The sequence below is a fragment of the Chiloscyllium plagiosum genome, unplaced genomic scaffold, assembly GCF_037043375.1.
Source record: "Chiloscyllium plagiosum isolate Xiang-an unplaced genomic scaffold, Cpla_swu_hap1 HiC_scaffold_31, whole genome shotgun sequence".
Classification (NCBI taxonomy): Eukaryota; Metazoa; Chordata; class Chondrichthyes; order Orectolobiformes; family Hemiscylliidae; genus Chiloscyllium; species Chiloscyllium plagiosum.
This window is the reverse complement of record NW_028270169.1, coordinates 39,994,927-40,019,517: the sequence shown is the minus strand read 5'-3', so window position 1 is coordinate 40,019,517 and position 24,591 is coordinate 39,994,927. Positions and strand designations below refer to the sequence as shown.

The window sequence follows — 24,591 nt, the reverse complement described above, 5'->3', positions numbered from 1 at the left end:
TAGGTTTTAGTTAAGATTTTTCAGATAATTACAGATACCGATTCTGAAATAGTTATAGATTACATATATACAAAAAAAATCACTAAAAGCATTAAGGGAACAGATTCAAACCAGTTTCAGATCGTAAAAGCAGCCCCCACATCATTACAGGGAGAAATGAATCAGAGGTCCAGAAATTAGCAGACATTGGAATGTAGACTGAATGAACATATTAAAACACAACTTGTGAGCTAAAGAATTCTAGTATTAGGTGTAGCTACATAAATTTGTTGGAACTGATATTATAACAGTTAGTAAAAATCAATATTCTTTTGTTTTTCCTGCAATAAAGAATTTAAAAGGTCCTTAAGCGACGGGCAAGTATTCAATTAATTGCCTGTTAACACGGTGCAGCTGGCAAATGTCACTTGAATACAGTATCCACTACGAAAAGCCTGAAGATAAGAGTCTGGGAAACATCAGGAAGGACTTTGTGGGGTGGGACGGGGGGTGCGGTTGGAGCACAAGGCTGCCCATCTCTGTCGGTCAGTGATGTGATTAGCTTAACTGGAAATACATGGAAATTGCTGAGGGAAGCTTGAGCTCTCTAGGATGCTGTAACAGAGAGTCCTTTACAAAGGGATAACTCGGAGCCGCTGCACAACAGTAAACAAGGGGTGGGGGCGCTCTAAACTTGAAGTTGTTACTTAAGACATTGCAAAACGTTTTGTATGCCTTATTGGTCTGGAGAAATGAAGCTGTAAATCGTAATAAAGTTTACCTGATACCATTCCATGATTCAAACTCTCATTGGAAACTATGAGATCTAACATCTCATTTCACTCAGTCCCCAATAAGCTTTGAAATCTTTGCTAAATGTGAATCTATCTAAGTCTGCCTTAAAATATTCAAAGACTCAGCGTCCACCACCTTTTCGGGAATAGAGTTTCAAAGACTCACAACCCACTGAGAAAAAGTATTTCTCCTTATCCATATTTTAAAGAGATGGCACTTGTCTTTAAACACCAAGCACTAGTTCTAAACTCTCATAAGACAAAACAGCAGGCCACGCCCAACCTGGCAAGACCCTCACAGTCTTAAATGTTTCAATCTAGCAACCTTACTCTTCTGAATCAGTGGGTACAAGCCTGGACTGTTGAATCTTTCCTCATAAGATGAACTGCCCATTGTAGGTATTAGGTAAAAACAATGACTGCAGATGCTGGAAACCAGATCAGTGGTGCTGGAAGAGTACAGCAATTCAGGCAGCATCCGATGAGCAGCAAAATCGACGTTTCGGGCAAAAGCCCTTCATCAGGAATAAAGGCAGAGAGCCTGAAATGTGGAGAGATAAGCTAGAGGAGGGTGGGGGTGGGGAGAAAGTTTCATAGAGTACAATAGGTGAGTGGGGGAGGAGATGAAGGTGATAGGTCAGGGAAGAGAGGGTGGAGTGGATAGGTGGAAAAGGAGCTAGGCAGGTCGGACAAGTCCGGACAGGTCAAGGGGACAGTGCGGGCTGGAAGTTTGAAACTAGGATGAGGTGGGGGAAGGGGAAATGAGGAAGCTGAAGTCCACATTGATGCCCTGGGGTTGAAGTGTTCCGAGGCAGAAGATGAGGCGTTCTTCCTCCAGGCGTCTGGTGGTGAGGGAGCGGCGGTGAAGGAGGCCCAGGACCTCCATGTCCTCGGCAGAGTGGGAGGGGGAGTTGAAATGTTGGGCCACAGGGCGGTTTGGTTGATTGGTGCGGGTGTCTCAGAGATGTTCCCTAAAGCGCTCTGCTAGGAGGCGCCCAGTCTCCCCAATGGAGAGGAGACCGCATCGGGAGCAACGGATACAATAAATGATATTAGTGGATGTGCAGGTAAAACTTTGATGGATGTGGAAGGCTCCTTTAGGGCCTTGGATAGAGGTGAGGGAGGAGGTGTGGTATTAGACTGGTAAACCTTCTCTGAACTGCTTCCAATGCATTTATCACCTTTCCTAAATACAGTAACCAATACTGTACTCAGCAGTCCAGATGTGAGTTTCACTGGTGCCCTTTGTAACTGAAACATAAGCGCCTTGCCTTTATTGGTCAGGGCATTGAGTACAAGAGTCAGGAAGTTATGTTGCAGCTTTATAAAACTTTGGTTAGACTGCACTTAAGACTACTGCATTTAATTCTGGTTGCGATATTACAGGAAGGATGTGGAGAGGTGCAGCAGAGGTTTACCAGGATGCTGCCTGGATTAGAGCGTATGAGCTATAAGGAGAGGCTGGACAAATTAGGACTGTTTTCTCTGGAGCGGTGAAGGCTTGGGGTTTGGGTTGGGGGTTGGGGGGGGGGGGGGGGGGAGTTGTTGGTGTAGAGAGACTTGATAGAAGTTTCTAAATTAATGAGAGGCATAGATAGGGTTGACAGTCTGAATATTTTCCCCAGAGTTGAAATGTCTAATACTGGGGCAGTTAAAATGAGAAGGGGCAAGTTCTAAGGAGGTGTGAGAGACAAGTCTTTTATACAGAGAGTGGTAGATGTCTGGAACACGCTGGTCGGGGTAGTGATGGAGGCAGGTATGATTGGGGCAGTTAAGGGCTTTTAGATAAGCACATGAACATGGATATGGGCCGTGGGCAGGCAGAAGGGATTAGTTTAATTTGGCTTCATGTTCAGTACAACATTGTGGGTTGAAGGCACTGTTCCTGTGCCATACTGTTCTATGTTCTATTTTTATATTCAACTTCTTAAAATTCATTCGACATGCGAATGTCACTAGTTAGGCCAATATTTATTGCTCTGGAGAAGGTGATAGTGAGGTGCCTTCCTAAACCACGACTGTCCGTGGAGTGTGAGTATACCCAAATGCTGTTAGGAAAGGATTTCCAAGATGTTGACTTAGCTACAATGAAGGAATAGTGATGTAGTTCCAAGTCAAAGCTGTGTGTGGTTTAGAGTTGATCCGATGCATCAGCTACCCTCGTCCTTCTAGATGGTAGAGGTTATAGGTTTGGAAGGTGCTTCTGGAGATGCCTTGACCAAGTCCCACAGTATCACACACAACTGCATAGCGAATCAGCGTGAAGGGAATTAATATTAAAGGCTGTGGATGGAGTGCTAATCAAGTAGGTTGCTTTGTTAAGGATGATTCGGAGATCCCGGTGTTGGACTGGGGTGTACAAAGTTAAAAATCACACACCACCAGGTTATAGTCCAACAGGTTTAATTGGAAGCACACTAGCTTTCGGAGCGACGCTCCTTCATCGGGTGATTGTGTTGAAGGAGCGTCGCTCCGAAAGCTAGTGTGCTTCCAATTAAACCTGTTGGACTATAACCTGGTGATGTGTAATTTTTAACTTTGTTCAGGATGGTATCGACTTCTTGACTATGATTCAGGCAAATGAAAAATATTCTATAAATCAAAGATCGTCGGAAATCTGAAACAAAACCAAAAATTGATGGAGAAACTTTGCAGGTCTGTGAAGAAAAAGCAGAGTTGACATTTTGAATCCAGTGACTCTTCTTCAAAACTGACAGTAGCTCAGAAAAGGTTGTACATACACTAAAGATGGGAGGGAAGTTGGAGCAGATAGATGGAAATGAAGCCCAAAGAGAGAGAAAAACAGAATTCCAGTTAGGCAGACAAAGGGATGGATAATGGTAGGTGAGGAAAAAGAAAAGCTGATAATGGGTATCATAAGTAAGTGAAAATGGGCTGACTATGCTGAGAGAAACCTAGTACAGCGTGGAATGGATAAAATACAGCGAAGAGTGTTCACATTCTCAAATTATTGAACTTGACTTTGAATTCTGAAGACTGCAGGGACCCAAGCGATAAAGGAGACAAAGGTAATGAACAGGGGAATGTCTATGAATGCTGTCTACATGGATTGCCACAAGGCATTTCCTAAAGTCCCACATAAGAGACTATTAACTATGGGAGAAGCCCATGAAACTGAGGGGAAATTACTGACATGGCAGAGACATTGCTTGAGTGCCAGGCAACAGAAAGTAGTGATAATGGGTAGGTACTCAAATTGGCAGGATGTGACCAATGATGTCCCACAAGGATCTATTAACGTTATTAATTAATGACTTGGATAATGTCACATATTAGAATGTCAAATATCCAAATTTGCTGATGACACAAAATTAGGGAGCATTGTAAACAGTGTCGTTGATAGCATAAAGCTGCAAAGAGATGTTGATAGAATAAATGAATGGGCACAGTTGTGGCAGGTGGAGTTCAATGCAAGCAAGCATAAGTTATCCATTTTGGACTAAAAAGGATTGATCAGGGTACTTCCTGGATGGTATGAAATTAGATACAATGAATGTCCGAAGAGGCTTAGGGGCTCAGGTATGAAAATCTTTAATATGTCCCAGACAAATGCAGAAAATAAAGAAGAAAGCTAACAGAATTCTGGCTTGTATAGAAAGGACTGGAATATAAGAAAGTAGGAGTTATGCTGCAATTATACAAAACCCTGGTTAGATGTCATTTGGAGTGATGTGAGTAGATCTGGGCACCACACTTTAGGAGGGAGTACAACATAGGTTGACAAGAATGATGCCTGGACTTAAGTAATAAGGAGAGATTGTACAAATTAGGCCTGTGTTCTCGAGAACTTAGAAGGTTAAAGGACGATCTGATCAAAGTCTTCAAGATGCTAACAGGAAGAGTCAGGGTAGGTAAAGATAAATTATTTCCATGGGTTGGGGATTCTAGAAGTAGGTGCCATACTCAGAGAATGTGGCCAGGAGAGATGCTAGGAAGCACTTCTACAGACAAAGTGTGGTAGATATTTGGAGAACTCTTCCACAAATGACAGTGGATGCTGGTCAGTTCTTAATTTTAAATCTGCGATAGATACATTTTTTGTGAAGTGGATATATTAAGAATTATGAGCCAAAGGCAGGTATATCGAGTTCAGCCACAGATCAGCTATAATCTCATTGACTGGTGGAACAGGCTCGAGGGGCTGAATGGCGTACTCCTGTTCTCAAGGTTGCTGCAGGGGCCTAAAACCCTTTGCACAAAACTCCTGCTTAAACGTTTTTCCATTGTCATGAACATTAAGATTCATAAACATTTTGAACTGAGTTACCTAAATAACTTTTTTTTTTACAATATTTACTGAAACATTTTTTCTATTTCTCACCTCTTCCCAAACCTTTAACTTAATTCCTTTTTATTGATTAGTGGGTCAGGACAGTCTATGACAAGGCGTAGAAACACACAGTCAAATTCGTAAGTTTATATTTTCTCTGCCGCCTTTCATTAGATCAGATATTTAAGGGATCTGAAGTCTTTTCCATTTGCCTGGAATGGGGAATATATCCCAAGGGTAATGGTGCTTCATGGTACCATGCTAGTGGTGCCAGATTTTGTTCTCGTTGAGTAGGTAGTTCCTGCAGTAAGAATGGGAGATGGAAAGACTAGAGCAATGACATATGGAAAGGTCCTTCAGTTGTAAATAACAGATACATTTCTGAGAAACAATCTGAATTGCTCTATCATTGTCACTTGGGCCTAGTAATGTAGAATGTTGAGTTTTTAAGTGGCTTCCTACCCCCACCAACAATTGTAATGGGGACAACACTGAGGAGACCGAGCAGATTAGTAAGAATAGATGGGCTTTTCTTTTGCAAACTTTTCACTGTCTGAACCCTTGTTCTGCCTCTCCATGAATGAGGGCATCTAAATCAACCTGTGATTTGTTGAAACCCCAGTGTCTTTGCAAATGCTTTAAAGATTTTCTTAGCAAACTTTGGTCTGTTGTTGGAAACAATAACCATTTGGAATGTAGGGATCTCACAACTGGTGTAATAGTCAACAATGCTAGATTTTTAACTTCAAACCATCTGGAGTAGCAATCGAGTACAATAAGGCAAGAATAGTCTTCAAACATTAAAGAGTCCATTTCTAAATGGGCTCAAGGTCTAACGGAATTCTTTAGGATTGAGAAGTTACCTTCTTTCATTTCTGTACATGGCACCTGTGATACAACTAGCAACAAGGTCCTCCAACTACTTGAGATCCCAGGCCACCAAACAGCTCCACAAGCTATTTTGTCTGCACTTGGTTATGCCTAAGTCATTGCTGAATCCTTTGAAGAATATTATTTTCAAATGAACAAGGAATTAACATACCAGAAAACAGCAAATCCTCAATGCTAGAGAAGCATTATCTGTATTCAAAGTAAATCTACAAAGGCACAAGGAGTGCCAACATGACGGCAGATTGGGCCTCCCATGCCAGAGCTCATCCACTCTGTCCATCTTTTTTCTCTTTTCTTGTATGTGTTTTTTAAACTTTTACCTTTTAAAACTTCCTTAGAGGGGAATGGAGGGAGCAACTCCTGGACACAGGCCATGACGGGAGGCGAGTCTCAGACTGGAGGTTATAACGGGGAGGTGAGTCCTGGAAGCAAGTCCCTGACTAGAGGCCATCGCAGGGAGGCGAGGCCCTAATTAGAGATAGCATGGTCTAGAGGAGAGGGGTGCTGGCATGGACTGTAATCTGAAAGGACTATAAATTGAGTACTGTTATTTCCTTTTTATTCTTATGCTGGACCTTTATTTATTATTCCTTCAATTTTATACCAAATACATAATTATCTGTACCGAGGTGTCTTGTACCTAAGATGGCGCCATAAGCGGTGACATTGCAAACTGCACACATTTGAGTACGTGACAATAAAGCTCAGTCAACTCAATTTATCATACAGGCTGCTAACTGAGCTCCAGACAATCCTTGGGTGCAGTATTTGCAAACACTGATGCCTGCAGGATCTTTCTTTTGTTGTTTTCCTGATGACGTTGAGTTTATTTCAGGAGGCTGGTCAAGTCTATGCATCAGAGTGTACTTCAACTCCACAATCATTGCCATCAAATGCCAATAAATATCAACCTCAGCTGTGGAAAAAGCATTAGCTGATGTCTGATATTTGCCATGGACATTGAGTCTCATGTGAGGCAAAATGGTTGTGTACAAGAGGTGAATTTTTGCTTATGCCTTTACATTTAATAAAGAGACTAAATATTGATGATTGGTCTCAATGTTGACACTGAGGTCCAAAAAGCAACCAGAACATTTCTCACAGGGCCATGTAATCACTAAAGTTTCTTCCTTGATGATGGCGATTTGAGTTCCAACATCCAACAGCAATCTTGAAGCAAGATATACATAAGGCTGAGGGATTTGCAACAATAATGATAGGATATGATGAGTTGTAATGGGCTATGACGTCAGTGGAGTGGTAGTGAGCATATCCTTAACATTCTTAAAAGCTATCTATTGATGTGCATTTCAATTTCATGCTAGTGACTGGAGAGATTTCTCAAGTGTTCTGTAAAAAGGAGAGGTGTGGTAAAACTGATTTTTGGACAGCTTGCTCTCGAGTTAGATCCTATTTTGATTGAGTAAGTTCAGACATCACCTGTTCAGACCAATGTTTCCATCGTTTCATGACACAAAGATAAGTAGAGGGACAGGTAGTGCTGAGGAAGCAGGGAGGCTGCAGAGGGACTTGGACAGGCTAGAAGAGTGGGTAGAAAAGTGGCAGATGGAATACAATGTGGCAAAGTATAAGATTCTGCACTTTGGTAGAAAGAATAGAGGTGTAAACTATTTTCTTAATGGGGAAACTCTGCAGAAATCTGAAACACAAATGAACTTCGGAGACCTAGTTCAGGATTCTCTTATGGTTAACACCCAGGTTCAGTTGACTGTTAGGAAGGCAAATACAATGTTAACATTCATGTCAAAAAGGCTGGAATGTAAGAGCAGGGATGTACTGCTGAATCTGTACAAGGCTCTGGTCAGACCACATTTGGAATACTGAAGCAGCTTTGGGCTCTGTACCTAAGGGCGGATGTGCTGGCCTCAGAGTGGATCCTGAGGACGTTTACACGAACAATCCCAGAAATGAAGGGCTTGTCACATAAGGACTGGTTGACGACTCTGGGACAGTACTCAAAGGAGTTTAGAAGGACAAGGAGGGGATCTGATTGAAACTTACAGAATATTGAGAGGCCTGGACAGAGAGGAATGACAGTTTAAAACTAAGATGAGGAGGAATTTCTTCAGCCAGAGGGTGGTTAATTTGTGGAACTCATTGCTGCAGCAAGCTAAAGCATCAAGCTATCAAGTTTATTTACGATAGATATGCAGTGGCACAGTGGTTAGCACTGCTGCTTCACAGCACCAGGGTCCCAGGTTTGATTCCAGCCTCCAGGGACTACTTGTGTGGAGTTTGCAAATTCTCCCTGTGTCTGTGTGGGTTTCCTCCCACAGTCCAAAGATGTGCAGGTCAGGTGAATTAGCTATGCTAAATTGCCCATAGTGTTAGGTGCATTAGTTAGAGGGAAATGGGTCTGGGTGGGTTACTCTTCGGAGGGTTGGTGTGGACATGTTGTAATTTGTTTCTCATAAACCTGTTACCTATATAATATATGATCTGACCATAAAAGTCTTCTTATAAAATAAAGAAGAATGCTACCACGGTTGCTTTTGATTTGGTGTCCAATCTTGAAACTGTTCAAAATCTTAGGAACCGTACTTTATAAATTTGCTGACCTATAAAATACAGTTGATGCTTTATTTTGATCAGGCAGAAAGTTCAATACAGGTGAGGTTTCTCGCATTGTTGATAGACACTTAATGTTATTAATTTGAATCATCATTGTTGTGATTTTCTTGTGAAGGGAGAACTACTAATTAGTTAAAACTAATGTAGATCCCTTACAGTTTCTGATGTGTCTCATGTGGATCAAAGAAGAGGCAGAAGAAATGAACACACGGATGGGTTCTGTCTTCACAAAAAGAGCACAAATAACCTTACAGAAACGTTAGGGACTAAGGGGTCTCACGAGAGAATGGATAAGAAGGAAATCAGCATTCGGAGGGAATGGTGTGGGGAAATTACTGGAGTGACATATCTGATAGCCTATATTCCAGAGTACTAAAGGAAACTGCCCTGGAAATATTGGATGCATTAGTGCTCATCTTTCAATATCTGAAACCCTAGAGCAGTTCTTCCCGATTGGAGTGTGGCCAAGGTCATCCCACCATCTCAAATTGGAGGCAGAGACAAAAAGAGAATGTGGAAAATGTTGCTTTTGCTGTTCAGTTTGAAATAGAAATAGTTTACACACTGGGGGAGAAATAGTGCTATGAAGATATTATTAAATCGCAGGCCAGGCAGTGGTGAACCCTTATCCAGACAACTCATGTGACATTCTTCAAATAAGTTAAATCGAGAAAGCCAAGTGATTGGAGATGGCAATAATGTCTGTGATGGTGCTGAATGGCCATGATTATACGGAATAGCAGGGGAGTCTCAAAGGGCCAAATGATCTACTCCTGTTCCTATGTTCTATATTTCTGTACCTGGGAATTAACAAAAATGAATGCCTCCCCTTTTGTGTCAAAATCTGGGAGATTTTTAATTAATCTCATCTCATTGAACGATAACAGTTCTAGTAAGGCTTCCTGTCTGGTCAGCTGCAGAACATCTGTCCAAAGACACTGCTAAAAATATGCTTTGAACTCCTCATCTGAGCTACCCTTGCCCATCTGTTTCAGTTTACTATATTATCATCCTTAACTAACAGTTCCACATCGCCACCTTTTTCTAGTTTTTTGGTTTGACAAATATTTTTGCACCTTCCAATATTCAGGTTCCATCCAAGTCACCCTGCAGCCGAGTTTCTAATATAGCTCCATATCATACTAACTTATTTCTTTTTGTGCACAGATCTGTTTCACACCATGCTTCCAGTTACTAAGTCTTATTTGTTGGTTTACTCTTAGATTTGTACACTCAATATCCTTCCTTTTAGTATTTCACACTTTAATAGCTTTCTCTTTTGCGTTGTCTCTGCCTTTTGATTTACAAAATCTTTCCAAATTTGATCTCTTGACCCTATTATACAGTCTAAAATCCTCTAGATTTCTCGATTTATACAATTCACAAGACAACGCTGCATTATTTACTCTTAAGAGGTATATTGGACGGGAAATACTAACTCTTGTTTCTCTCTTCATAGGTCCTGCCAGATTGGCTGAAATTGTGCAGGAATTTTTTTTTTTGGATTTTCCTTCATGTTATTTCTCTCACCATATATTGCACACCTAGCACTGCAGCAAATGTCCTTCAGACAGAGACAGCTATAAGGTTAGGGTGGCAATACACATACTACAGTACCAGGACGAATAGTGAATTTCCCAATCAAGAGTGCGTTATGTACATTGCTGTCCTCAGTATTTCTTTCAAGATATGTTCAACATGCTAATCAGAGGTGGTTAATTTACCTGATGCCATGAAGCTTAATGAGATCCACATAGATTGCTGAAGACTCTCAAATCCACACTGGTGGTAACTATGGTTGGGCTGTCCTGCCTGTGGGACAGAACATATCCAGGGATTATATTTGAGGATTCTGGGACACTGGTTGAAAGGCATGATGTCACAAATCTTTACTACGTCAGGCTGCTGTTCGTTTGCAGTGTGGGAGAGCCCTCCCAATTTTGACACAAGTTCACAGATGGTAGATGACGACAATGCAGGAGGAATAATTGAATTGGGTGTGCCTTTGCTGGATCTGTTTTTATTTTTCAGACTTCTTTTGAGCAGTAGTTTAATACAATGGCTTGGCTAATGCAGAGGGCACAAGGCTAAGGGTTTGATCACTGAAAAGTCAGACTGGAAAAATAAGCACACAAAACACGGGCCCTTGATTCAATAGTCCAGACCTCTGGCCCATACATAGAAACAGACCCTTTGATCCAACCAGTCCATGCTGACCATAATTCCAAACTAAACTGGTCCCTCGTGTCTGTTTCCCTCGAAACATTTATTATTCATTTGCAAAACCCCAGGTGTCCCTGCCACCCAGAAGTGAGAGGAGTTATAACCGAGGACACCAGGGTTGGAGAACGTACAGAACTGCGGTTTTCCTTGGTCGAATTATTGTGCTTTTTTTGGCTGATACTGTTTGAGGTAATGGCGATGGATCTGATAGTAACATTGACTGCCCCTACCATTCGTTTCTGTCAAGAATACCTTGACAATTTCCCTTTGTGGAGGTAATTTAAAGAAAACCCATCATCTGCCTCAGGCTGTGTACCTCAGGAGTTACCTCATGATAAGTTCATTGGAGACTAGGGTCAATAGAATCAACAATAGGCAGTCAGTTAGTCCTTTCATTGGACTATCCATAGAATCCGCAGAGTGTGTAAATGGGCCCTTCGGTCCAACAAGTTCACACCAACATCTGAAGAGTAACCCACCCAGGCTCACTCCCCCACCCCACTATCCTACATTTACGCCCGACTAATGCACCTAACCTACATATCTCTGAACACTACGGGCAAATTAGCATATAGCCAATTCACCTAAGCTGCACATCTTTGGGCTGTGGGAGGAAGCTGGATCACCCGGAGGAAACCCACGCAGACATGGGGAGAATGTGCAAACTCCATACAGACAGATTTGAACCCGGGTCCCTGGCACTGTGAGGTAGCAGTGCCAACCACTGAGCCATCCAGTAGAACTGTCACTAGAGTTAGTAAAATATTAACAGCAAGTAGTTTAGTAAGTAACACCAAAGGCAACAGCAATCCAAGCAGTGTGGAGGTACAGTACATTAAATAACAATTTTCATTTCCAACACTACTATCAGACTCTAATCCAAAATAGTTCCTTTGCTGTCATTGTCTTTGATAAACTGTACAGAGATTGAAGATTAAAGCAGTAAATATATACATGTATATTTAAGGACTGAGTGGAAGAATAGAAGATATGGAATGATTTGGCTATGTTTCATGAATTTAAAAGGATTTATCAAATGGTTTTATCAAAAAAATGAAGTCAATAATCTTGCATGTGCTGTAGGATACACAGAAAATCAAGTGATTTTGGAGAAAGGCAAGCAACACTTTCAGGGAGATGAGAGATGGAGTTACAGCCTTCAATTATAGGAAAAGCTGGTTTTGAAAGAGTAGTGGTCCTCTGTGCTAATGGTTACCAACAATCCTTTCGAGATTCAGTTTTCTATTTTAACATATCTTTGTAGTCAGCAAGTCACCTAAGAATCCGCAGATCTTTCTCCTTTCCTCTGTAAACGCTCCTGGGAACTTGATGAAGTTTCCAAATATCAATATTATATCATGGTATTCAAACAGATGAAAGACTTAACAACCAAATTTTCAATGTATAACTTCAGTTACATCACACTAAATTTTTGCTATAAATTCTGTGTTAAGATTGAGCCCTCCACTATCACCTGATAAAGGAGCGACGCTCCGAAAGCTAGTGTGCTTCTAATTAAACCTGTTGGATGATAACCTGGTGTTGTGTGATTTTTAACTTTATCAATATTGTTGACTACCTTCATAAAATCTTAAAACATTGAGTCAGGGTGAATTCAACATTTCCCATTAGTCTGTGGCTGTCAGTAATTCATTGCCAATGACCGGAATCTCTGTGGTTTAAGAGAAGTCTTCATACTTTACTCTTTGCTTTCACAGCCTTGGTCCACAAGGGAATATTTTTTCGCCCCCTTTGCTTTTTATTTGAATGTCACCACTGCAGAGACTGTTGTCTTTTTGTATCATGTGAGCATCAGTGTTTAGGATTAAGATGATGCTGTTATGAAACTTGAAAGGTTCAGAAAAGATTTACAAGGACTTTGCCAGGATTGGAGGATTTGAGCTACAGAGTGAGGCTGAATAGGTTGGACTGTTTTCCCTGGAGTGTCAGAGGCTGAGGGCTAATCTTATACAGGTTTATAAAATCATGAGGGGCATGTTTTCGAAAAATAGACAAAGTATTTTCCCTGGGGTGGGGCATAGATTAGATTAGATTAGATTAGATTACTTTACAGTGTGGAAACAGGCCCTTCGGCCCAACAAGTCCACACCGACCCGCTGAAGCGCAACCCACCCAGACCCATTCCCCTACATTTACCCCTTACCTAACACTACGGGCAATTTAGCATGGCCAATTCACCTGACCTGCACTTTTTTGGACTGTGGGAGGAAACCGGAGCACCCGGAGGAAACCCACGCAGACACGGGGAGAACGTGCAAACTCCAGACAGTCAGTCGCCTGAGGCGGGAATTGAACCCGGGTATCTGGCGCTGTGAGGCAGCAGTGCTAACCACTGTGCCACCGTGCCACCCACGGTTTAGGGTGAGTAGGGAAAGATTTAAAAGGGACCAAAGGGTGGTGCATGTATGGAATGAGCTGCCAGAAGTGGTGGAGGCTGGCACAATTGCAATGTTTAAAAGGCATCTGGATGGGTACATGAATAGGAAGGGTTTGGAGAGATATGGGCCAAGTGCTGGCAAAGGGGACTAGATTAATTTAGGCTATTTGGTTGGCATGGATGAGCTGGACTAATGTGTCTGTTTCCATGCTGTATATCTCTATGAATCGATGTTGCTTTAATTCCAGATTACATCTTAGACGTTATCCAGTATTTACCATTTGTTTTAAAATGCTTAGTGCTTTCACGAACAGATTATTTTCAGTTAATTTAAAAAAATCTGAAGGTGGTTTCTTTTAGTCTGGGTAGCAGTACAAAAGAGAAGTAGTTGAACGTTTGGTAACTGAATCAACATGTTTATACTCCGGGGGAAACTGATGGCATAGTTAGGTATTTCTCCCATCAAAGTCGTAATAAATTTGAAATTAACTTGAGGTGGCAGTTGGTGCACATGGCTGACATTATCTACAAACAAAACTGCAAGGCTCGTTTGACATCTTCCAAATCCACAAGCACTACCATTTAGAAGGACAAGAGCTGCAACTTCCTCTCCAAGCCACTTACCATCCTGTCTTGGAAATATCACCATTCCTTCGATGTTGCTGGGTCAAAATCCTTAAACTCCCTCCCTAATGGCATTGTGGTAATCCCTATACTGCACTGATTGCAGGTATTCAACAAGGCAGAATATCACCTTCTCAGAGCCAATTAAGGCTGCACAATAAATGCTAACCCAGCCAGAATCATTCCAAGTCTCCCCAGTATAAGTAGATCACATTGGGAGCAATGGATAAGGTTGGATGAAGTGCAGGTGAATCTCTGTCCGATCTGGAGGCGATAGGGGAGGTGTTTGGGGCAGGTGTTGCACCTCTTGCAGTTGCAGGTGTAGTGGAGAGTTTAGAGTTGACTAGGGAATCATGGACTGAACATTCCCTGTGGAAAGCAGACAGGGATGGGGGAAGGAAATATCATTTTTGGTGGTGGGGCCTGAATGCAGGTGGCAAAAATGTCGGAGGATAACCCATTGTATTTGAAGCTTGGTGGGGTGGTGAGGGCTAAGGGGACTCTATCTTTATTGTTGTTAGGGTGAGGGCTTTGAGGACAGAAGTGCAGAAAATAGAAAGGTGTTTGAGGACATCCTTAATTACTGAGATGGGGAAACTAAAGGAGGAGGATATCTTGGATGCCCTGGAGTGGAATGTCTCATCCTAGGAGCAGATGTGGCAGAGGTAGAGGAATTGGGAACATGGGATAGCATTTTTGCAGGAGGGTAGATGAGAGGGGCTGTAGTTGAGGTAATTGTGAGAGTTAGAGGGTTTGAAATGGATATCAGTGGTGAGTTGGTTTCCAGAGATGGAAGCAGAAGGAGGTGTCACAAATGGTTCAGGTGAATTTGAGGACAGGGTGGAAGGTGTTGGCAAAGTTGATGAACTGCTCAAGCTCCTCACAGGAGCAAGAGGCAGCACCGATGCAGACACTGATATCGCGGAGGAAGTAGTGAGGGACTGTGCCAGTGCAGTTGTGGAAGAGGGTCTGTTCCACAAATTCTACGTAAAGGCAGACATAGCTTGGGCCCATGCGAGTGCCCATGGCTACCCCCTTGGTTTGTTGGAAATGGGGGGGATCAAAGGAAAAATTGTTGAGGGTGAGGACCAGTTCTGCCAAGCGAATGAGTAGGTCAGTGGAGGGGGATCGGTTGGGCCTACAAGAGAAGAAGTGGAGGGCTTTTAGGTCCTCCGTGTGGGGGATGCAGATGTAAAGGGTCTGTACGTTCATGGTGAAGATGAGGTGCTGGGGACCGGGAAGTGAAAGTCTTGGAAGAGGTGGAGGACATGGGTTGTGACTCAAATGTAGGTGGGGAGTTCCTGGACCAAAGGGGAAAGAGCGGAGTCAAGGTAAGTTGCTGATTTAGAACACAGTGGAATACAGTCTCAATTGCCACATTGAAGTTTACCATAGTTGTGAAAATGTGAAGAGGGTTGTTGAATGTGGTATGTAAGCTCTCAATAGGAATAATTCTTTCTCAGCTTTGTAGTTTCACTTTAATCAACCAAGCAATGAAGTGCACGACTGTTTAAAAACAAGTTAACATAACACATCAGAGGTCTGCATTGAGAGGTCTGCACTGCCCTGAGCAATGTTTCTGATGCCTTCTGATACTTTTATTCTATCCTTGAACTTTTAAACCAATGGTCCTTTTCTTTTTAAAAGAATGAATATTTCAAATTTTGTCAAGTGACATCAGCATAGAGTGAAAAAAGGTTCGTTATGGTGTGGGTTGGAGTCATTGTCTGTTCATGCTCTGTCCCATCGTTGGCAAGGTTGGGCATAACATACAACAGTTCCCCAGAAATGCGACCCTGTAGCATGGATGCGTGTTTTCCCACTTCTACATTACCCTTCCTGCATAACTTCAGAGTTTACAATTCAGTCTTGAATTAAGGTTTTAAAAATGATGTCCATGACCATGAGAAACCAAACTGAATTGTTCTTACATTTTTATGTTCAGCTGCTCCTCTTATTTTCAGCATTTTTGATTTCGGATTTTGTAGCTGCAACAACAAAAACAATATGGAATTGGCACCGTAGTAAGTCATGAATGCTTATGAATCAGGATATTATGGAAGACACGAGGCACAGCAAATGCTATGGGTCCTCACAATGTCTTAGCTGCAGTGGTGAAGAGATTTTCTCTCTACCCTCTCCCCACCCCCCCGCCAAAGGTGGTTTCATCCATATTTAAACATTCCAGTACAGCTTTAAAACTGGCATTTACCAGACAATGTGAAATATTGCTCAGATATGGACTGGTCAGAAAATATCTAATCCAGCTAATTACTCCTTCAGTTGTCTACTCTCAATCATGAACAGAGTGATAGAAGGTGTTATTGACAGTGATATAAAGCAGAACTTATGCAGTATAACACCCTGCTCACCAGCACAGCTGGATTCTGCCAAAGCTGCTCCACCCCAGAACACACAAAAGTCTTGGACAAACATGGAGAGAAGAATAGAATTACAAAGGTGAGTGATTGCTCTTGACATCAAGGCAGCACTGGAATGAACACGGCACCAAGTCATAGCAAAACTGAAACCTGTGGGAATCAGGAGGGAAATTCTTCACTCCATTGATTGGAACCATATTGTGCACAAAAGAAAATGACTGTGGTTGAGGCTGAGGATGGTCTATTACCTCAACACCAGGACTTCACTCCAGAAGGTCCTCAGGGTAATGCTCCAACTATCTTTCATCTTTTGTTGCTGCAGCACTGGCCTTCCTTACATTATTTCAGAATAGGAATGATCACTGATGAATGTGCAATGGTCAATACCTAAATTCTAAAACCACCTAGATGAGTAATGCTCCAACAACACTTGAGTAGCTTGAACCAGACTATAACAAATGTCAGCTCTGGCTAAATTGGCAGCACATTCTCGAGTTGCAATATTCAAACCCTATTCCAGCTTTTGAACACAACATCAAGGCTAACACTCCAGTGCAACAAAAACAGAATGCTGTGCATACTGAAGGAGCAGGTTTTCTGACGAGATATTAAGCCAAGGTACCACCTTCTCCTGGCTGTTAGGTGGATTTAAAAGATTCCCTGGCTTTACTCTGTAGAGCAGCGGGGACTTATCTCCAGTGTCCTGACCAGTACTTATCCTTTAATCATAAAAACTGCTTGCCATTATCACACTGCGGGCTGTGGAAGCTTGCTGTACTTGTTGTTTGCCAGTTAACAACACTGACTATGCTTCAATACACATTTCATAAAACCATAAGTCAGGGGTCATGAGGACGGCAATGGTCACAGTCATGGAAGATGCCATTTATGATTAGTGTATGTACTGCTCAGAAAAAGGATACAACCAATCCAGCTAGCTACTGCCTCAGGAGTCTACTCCCAATCATGAACAGAGTGATAGAAGGTGTTGCTAACATTGATATCAAGCAGCACTTATTCAGCAACACCCTTCTCATCAATTCAGCTGAGTTCTGCCGGAGCTGCTCCACCCCAGACCACACCAAAGCCTTGCACAAACATGGAGAGAAGAGCAGAATTATAAAGATGAGGTGAGTGATTGCTCTTGACATCAAAAGGCAGAACTGGAATGACCATTGCACCAAGAAGTCCTAGCAAAACTGAAAATAACAGGAATCAGGAGGGAAATTCATTTATAAATGTCTCTTCAGTACAATGGCAATGAGGAAACCAGATTGGAAAGATTGAAACATGGAGTTCTGGGAAAGAAAGATAATATACACATGAACTTTCGGAAGGAAAGGGTGGCTGAAGATAAGATGACAGTTTGCAAGGCCAAAGTGATTTAATTTTGAAGACATAGCTGATAATGGCAGATTCTAAGTGGTGAACTTGAATAATGTAGATAAGATGAGTAAGAATAATCATAAATAAGAGAACAGGGCAAAAGAATGCATCTCAGGGAAAAGCGATAGTGAGACAGAATATGGAATACAAATTGCAAAGGTCGAGGAAACTAGATAGCCATCAGGAAACAAGTCCCAAACAAAAATTCAGTTGTGAGCACTTAAAATAAACTAGGTCAGAATATCATAAATACAGAACTAATACAGGGATTTTAAAAAGTAGGGAATAGTTCAGGATGTTCGACTGGTCAACACTGCTCTCGTAATATTAAGACTTCCACTGATATATTACTCGAATATACATTTTGAATTGAACAATGCCTTCTCTGAATGATCTGATAATTCCATTTTCCTCAGCATTAAACTCCCACTTCAGAGTTGTTTGGGTAAAGCAATCTTTTTATGTCAGAAAAAAAACAATGAATTCTCCAGAGTGGACTGAAGTGAGAGTGGCAAGTGATAAATGAGAGAGATGTTTGACTTGCAAACGGATAGCGAGCCTTTGAAGTCTTAATTAACTTTAGGCCAGATGCAAACTTTACACACTCACACCTATGTTGAAATGGAAGAATCTATAGGAAATTAACCAGGAGAACTCCAACTCTGTTGCACAATGGAAAACCATTATTCCTTGGAAATTTAGGCAATTAAGGAGTGACTATTTCTGAGGTCACAAGAACTTAAACCCTTGCACTGCTAAAGAAATCTCACAACAACCAAACAGTAATACATATCACTTTCAAACCAGCTTCTTGCATCCCTAATCTGGCAGATTTAATGTTTTACAAACAAACACAAAGTACGTACTCTAAATGCAGCCTGAAATTGTGGTATATTGAATAAACTAAACAACTAATTTAATCACTAACCCACAATACATTATGTTTATTGAAGAACTCTTCTGGCACATTCCATGATTGAGCAGATTTTACAGCAGCATGAGGCTCTACTGCTGAGATTTTAGTGCGACTTTAGGAACACAAAAGATGACCACATGACCAAGATCATTTTACTCTATGTTAAATATTGCATCATGTATCTTTGGTCAAATAGATGTCAGTTAAAAGGTAAAAAAAAAAGTTTTGCATTTATGCATAGTATTTCACAACATATTTCAAAATATTTTGCAGCCAATCAAGTGCTTTTGAAGTGCACCAACTAATTTTTGTACAGCAAGCTTCCATAAACAGTAATACCACAAGAACTACAACACCTGCTTTTGTGATGTCAACTGAGGGAATGTCAATTGGCCAGAGCTTCTCTTTGAAACAGCATCATAAATTCTTCTTCATTCAACTGAAATTACAAATGGGCCCTCTGTTTAATGTCTTAACCTAACAAACAGTGCAGTATACTCTCTTCATCTTTGTCCTCAACTCCTGAAGTGGAATACAAACTCACAACCTTCTGATGTAAAAGAGATTGCTACATGATTAACACTTTAGGTGAATGGGGATTGAGTGCATGTTTTATTTATGAGAGTCAATTTCAGTTTAAGATTATGAGCATTATTAAGTTCCTTTAACAGAGCTTTGGCAGAAAAATACATTAGAAATTTTGACTCCAATTGTCAGATTAATCTGGCTAAATGTTGTTTATACACTATAACCCAATTAGAAAAGAGAAGCATCTTTGTTGGAACAAATGGGTCTAGACTCGAGTCCTCTTTATTGAAATACTACAAGCACCATGTGCATACAGATCACTCCAAGAAGGATGCCAAGTCTTAGTAGGGGTGGGGTGTTAAAAGGTTTCTTTCTTAAAGAGTGTTTATGAAGAAGAGGGTGAACTATACCTTTTAAGAGAATTAAAAGCTAGCTGTGACAGCACCAAGTGTTCTCAATAAGACACAATGTAACATGTGCTCCAGCTACTGGGGTAGCTGGTTACCTGGAAATGACAAAAACAGATTCAAATTAGGCCAGTTTAAATTATTCCCTGAAAAATACCAATTTGCAATCAAGTTTGAATTGAGTATATTGACTATCTTAAAAGTCAACGACATAATCCGATGCTCTGGGGTATAAGACTGGGGAAAAAATTGAACAGTTGGGAGGAGAACTGCCAAGCCGCAGCATGTGAAAGACTGCCTGAAAAATAGCTCTCTTAAAAGTACCTTTTTCGATCAGTAACCTGTGAAGCAGAATTCCTGAGAAAAAACGACGAAACAGGAAGATCCAAATAGAAGAACCAAAAGTGCCTGGTTTTGAGATAAGAGGTGTTGTTTTGTAAATCTTAATTGGAAGTTTTATCGGACTAGTATTATAGAAGGGAAGATAAAAGGTAGGTTAGGGTAAGGAGTTGCACATAGTGGTTAGTTAATTATTCTCTGTTATACTTTAAGAAATACAGTTGTGAAATTTTACTTTAAATAGTTCTTGGCCACTTGGATTTTTACAGATTACTGCATGGGATAAATCTTTTCTGCGTTGCTGGTTTTAAATTAAGCAGAAGAGCTTACTCCATGTCGTAACAAGAGGACAAATCACTCATTTTCCTATTTTCTTGTAATTAGCCTTATGACTTGATGAACTTTGATGGCAAGGCTGTTTTTATCCTCACCGAAAACAATGGGCTGGACTTTGGATGCTGCAAACTCGGTTTAAAGAGTGAGTTGATACCTGTAAGTGACAGTACTCAAAATATACAGGGGCAGTCATCAAATCTGCACTCAAATGACTTCAAATTGCCTGGACAAAAGCTAAACACATTGGAACTGGTCAGAGAATGGCTTTCTCCTGAAATTGATTGGAGATAATGCTGAAGTCCGATCACATGGCGGTTCTCTCCTGTGTGTTCAATAAATAGATTGAACAGGGAAAACAAATGATGATAAATGGCTGGAGGATCAGTGTGCAGGGGACATAATTTGTGTTGTACTCATTTCACTGATTTCTTTTGATTTCACTCCAAGATAGATGAGTTCTGATTTTAAGACTTCACACACTTGTACTAGATTCCAAATTGGAGAAAAAAGTTTGTTTATGTCCACTCTGTTGAGATTTAACTGCAATTACATTGGCATTCCTTGTCTTGATGGCTAAGTGTCACTGAAACATTGGGAGCAGAATCATATTGCCTTTGGCTGGAGCAGTAAGATGATCTTGAGTCAGAAATCTAAATGAAAAGGTGGTTTTTGGTTTTCCTTACCTATGACAAACAAAGTTCCACTTCCGATCATCCTTACAAAGTAGAAAGAGTGAAAGCGATGACGCAAACATTTCATCAGGAGTACTTTCTGCTCAAGGAGAACACATTTTTAAGAAGCTTGTTGATCTATTTTCCTAATGCTACAATTTCCACACATTGTATACAGTATTTCTTGGAGAACTTAAGTTTTGAAAGACAATTATTTCAAGTTTTGTGAAAATATTTGGAGCAGTTATTTTTTTTTAAATTGGAAGCTCACTGCGGACTTAGATTTTTATTTTTAAAAAATTCCCTGTAAATCACATGAGTTTGGTAAGTGCTTGTTTTTCTGCACATCCCTACTGGGACTGTTTTTGAATAGTGACAGGTTTTAAGAGGTTCTTATTTATATGATTCAATAAGAGAGCCTGCTAAAAACAAGCTAAGTTAGAGAGAAGCCTAAGGACAAACAAAGTTGGAGGAAAGCCTGTTAAGTTTGAGGAACGTTTGCTAAAGAAAAGCTGATCTGGGACTAAGTTTACCAAGAACCATCTGTCAATATAATATCTCGCATTTTCAAGAAGTAAACACTCTTGTTGAGTTCAGAATGAACCCTATTTGTTCTTTCAAAAGAAAGATTGCAAGAACACCATGATATATTACCTGAGCAGTGTCTGTGAGACTTCAGATACATCCAGGGAACAGGAGATTCGACGTTTCGGGCACAGGCCCTTCTTCAGGAATGATTCCTGAAGAAGGGCCTGTGCCCGAAACGTCGAATCTCCTGTTCCCTGGATGCTGCCTGACCTGCTGTGCTGTTCCAGCAATAAAGTTTCAACTTTGATCTCCAGCATCTGCAGACCTCACTTTCTCCTCGAAGACTTCAGATACAACTGTGCATGACGAGTGACTTGACTACACTTGTCTGAACATCAAAGCATCAGGCTATGGTACATCCTACACTTTTATCCTTTTGCCTGAGAATATTTTGTTTTTGCCAATCTCTGCAAAGAAATAGGTTTTCTTTTCCAGAAGAGGCACATTTGTGTTTTAGGGATATTTGAAGGGATAAGCATTTATATTTTTAAATTACTGACCGTGTATGTTAGGATTTATTGCACCTCAGTTGACTAAGTTTTACTTTGATTATATGATACTTTCCCAGCCGAGAACCAGGGGTCACATTCTCAGGGTATTTTGATTCAGATTAATCTAAATTAATTGTCACTTGTACCTGAGGAAACATTTCTTCATTCAAAGGGTAGTGAACCTCTGGAATTCTCTACTTTAGAAGGCTGTGGAGGCCAAGTCACAGAATATATTCAAAAAGGATATTCATATGTTTTCAGATTTTGACGGCATAAGGAGGTATGGGGAGAAAGTGGGAATATGGCATTGAGACAAATGATCCATCAAGATCATGATGTCTGCTCCGCCATTCACTGAATGTCTGCTCCGCCAAGGACTGAATGACCGACTCATCATAAAACATAGAAACACACAAATTGTGCCTAAACCAATAATTTTGTTTATTAAGAATCCTAGTTGATTAATCTGCAACTGAAAAAAAAGTATCTTTAATATTGTGACCATATGCAATAGTCAGATTAGAGTGACAGTGCACACTTCCACCCGCAGTTATAACAAAAAGGAAATTAGGGAAAGCTGGTCCTTAACAGTCGTACTCCGATCTGCAATTCCAGATGAGGGAGGTGAGGGCCGGCAGTGAGGTGGGCTCTCCAAATGTTATGAAGGATAAATCTGACCTGCTCGACATGCCCCAGATCAACAAATCTGAGTAATTTCACTCTTTAGGTACTTCATACATATTTATATTTTACTGCCTCCTCTCAAACATTCCTCAACTGCTCCTCACAAATGGTTGCTCTCCACAAACTCACCTACTCACCTTGAGAAAGACAGAAAGAACAGGAGCATGTTGAAGTACCAGTCCAATGCCATTCATTCAAAATTTTCCCTTATCCCATCACCTGACCCCTTCCATTACATCACTCACCTCAGACTCTTATTTCCTCATATCAAGATAGCACTTAAATTAGTGAAAGGCAGAGTTTAATGGTTGGTTGGAAGATATTTTAGAAAGTTGGTTTCCAGTACATGCACTTTTTCAGCACAGGTGACAGCTGCCTGTAGATTCACTGGTAAATCGACCTACTGTCTTGAGGATGCAGCTCCCATCCATAATGAAAGCCTGAGGAGGTGGCACATCTGGAATAGTAGATGAGCTTCTGCCTGAAGACATTCTGTTGTGGTCTTGACTACTCCCAGCTGCATCTTGCTATTCTCTATTCCCTGTAGAGTTAAATGCAGTTGAGAAGGCAGGTAGATGGTGCTTCTGTTGATGCTGCAACTGAGTAATGTAGCTGCAGTGGAAAAGGTGGACAGTGGAGGCTGCAAAGGCTGCTTTTGTGCTGTTATGAAGGTTTTCAGCATAGTGCAGCTGAAGCTTGGTGGAAAGTTTGTAAAATTCCTCCCGAGAAATGGCAATCTCCACATATGTAGTATTAGCATTCTTTAACAGTGTTTTACACTACTGCCTCTGAGACTGGCCACAACTAATAGAATGTGGGGAAATAGATGGTGACATCTTGAAAATGCCCATATTATAGAGGAGGTGGTTGGTGCTAGATGTCTTGAAACATAAGGGTGGATAGGTCCCCAGGACCTTATTAGGTGTACCCTAGAACTCTGTGGAAAGCTAGGGAAGTGATTGCTGAGCCCCTTCTGAAATATTTGTATCATTGATAGTCACAGGTGAGGTGCCGGAAGACTGGAGGTTGGCTAACGTGGTGCCACTATTTAAGATAGGTTATAAGGAAAAGCCAGGGAACTATAGACCAGTGAGCCTGACATCGGTGATGGGCAAGTTATTGGAGAGAATCCTTAGGGACAGTATTTGCATGTATTTGGAAAGGAAAGGACAGGACTGATTGGGGTAGTCAACATGGCTTTGTGGATGGGAAATCATGTCTCACTAACTTGACTTTTTTTGAAGTAACGAAGATTGATGAAGGCAGAGTTGTGGATGTGATCTACATGGACTTCAGTAAGGCATTTGACAGGGTTCCTAATGGTATACTGGTTAACAGGTTAGATCACAGAATAAAGGGAGAACTAGCCATTTGGATACAAAACTGGCTCAAAGGCAGAAGACAGAGGGTGATAATGGAAGGTTGCTTTTCAGACTGGAAACCTGTGACCAGTGGTGTGCCACGAGGATCGGTGCTGGGTCCACTGCTTTCGTTGTATATAAATGATTTGGATATAGGAGGTATAGTTAGTAAATTTACAGATGATACCAAAATTGGAGGTGCAGTGGACAGCAAAGAAGGTTACCTCAGATTACAATGAGATCTTGATCAGATGGGCCAAGGAGTGGCAGATGGTGTTTAATTTAGATACATGTGAGGTGCTGCATTTTGGAAAGGCAAATCAGGGCAGGACTTATACACTTAATGGTAAGGTCCTAGGGAGTGTTGCTGAAAAAAAAAAGAGACCTTGGAGTGCAGTTTCATAGATCCTTGAAAGTGGAGTCGCAGGTAGATAGGTTAGTGAAGGTGTTTGGTATGGTTTCTTCTATTGGTGAGAGCACTGAGTAAAGGAGTTGGGAGGTCATGTTGCAGTTGTACAGGACATTGGTTAGGCCACTTTTGGAATCCTGTGTGCAATTCTGGTCTCCCTCCTAATGGAAGGATGTTGTGAAACTTGAAAGGGTTCTTAAAATATTTATAAGGAAGTTGCCAGTATTGGAGGGTTTGAGCCATAGGGAGAGGCTGAGGCTGTCTTCCCTGGAGTGTCGGAGGGTGAGGGGTGACCTTATAGT

The 24,591-nt window shown here is 41.2% G+C and overlaps 1 long non-coding RNA gene across 1 annotated transcript in view; it reads left to right on the top strand.

Moving 5' to 3' along the window:
- LOC148141902 (uncharacterized) overlaps positions 1–10,058 on the top strand; it is a 93,939-nt gene extending 83,881 nt beyond the window's left edge. Inside the window, exon 3 of the long non-coding RNA XR_015752377.1 lies at positions 10,007–10,058. This is a non-coding gene — a long non-coding RNA (uncharacterized LOC148141902). The remainder of the gene's footprint in view (positions 1–10,006) is intronic.
- Positions 10,059–24,591: the final 14,533 nt, after the last annotated feature.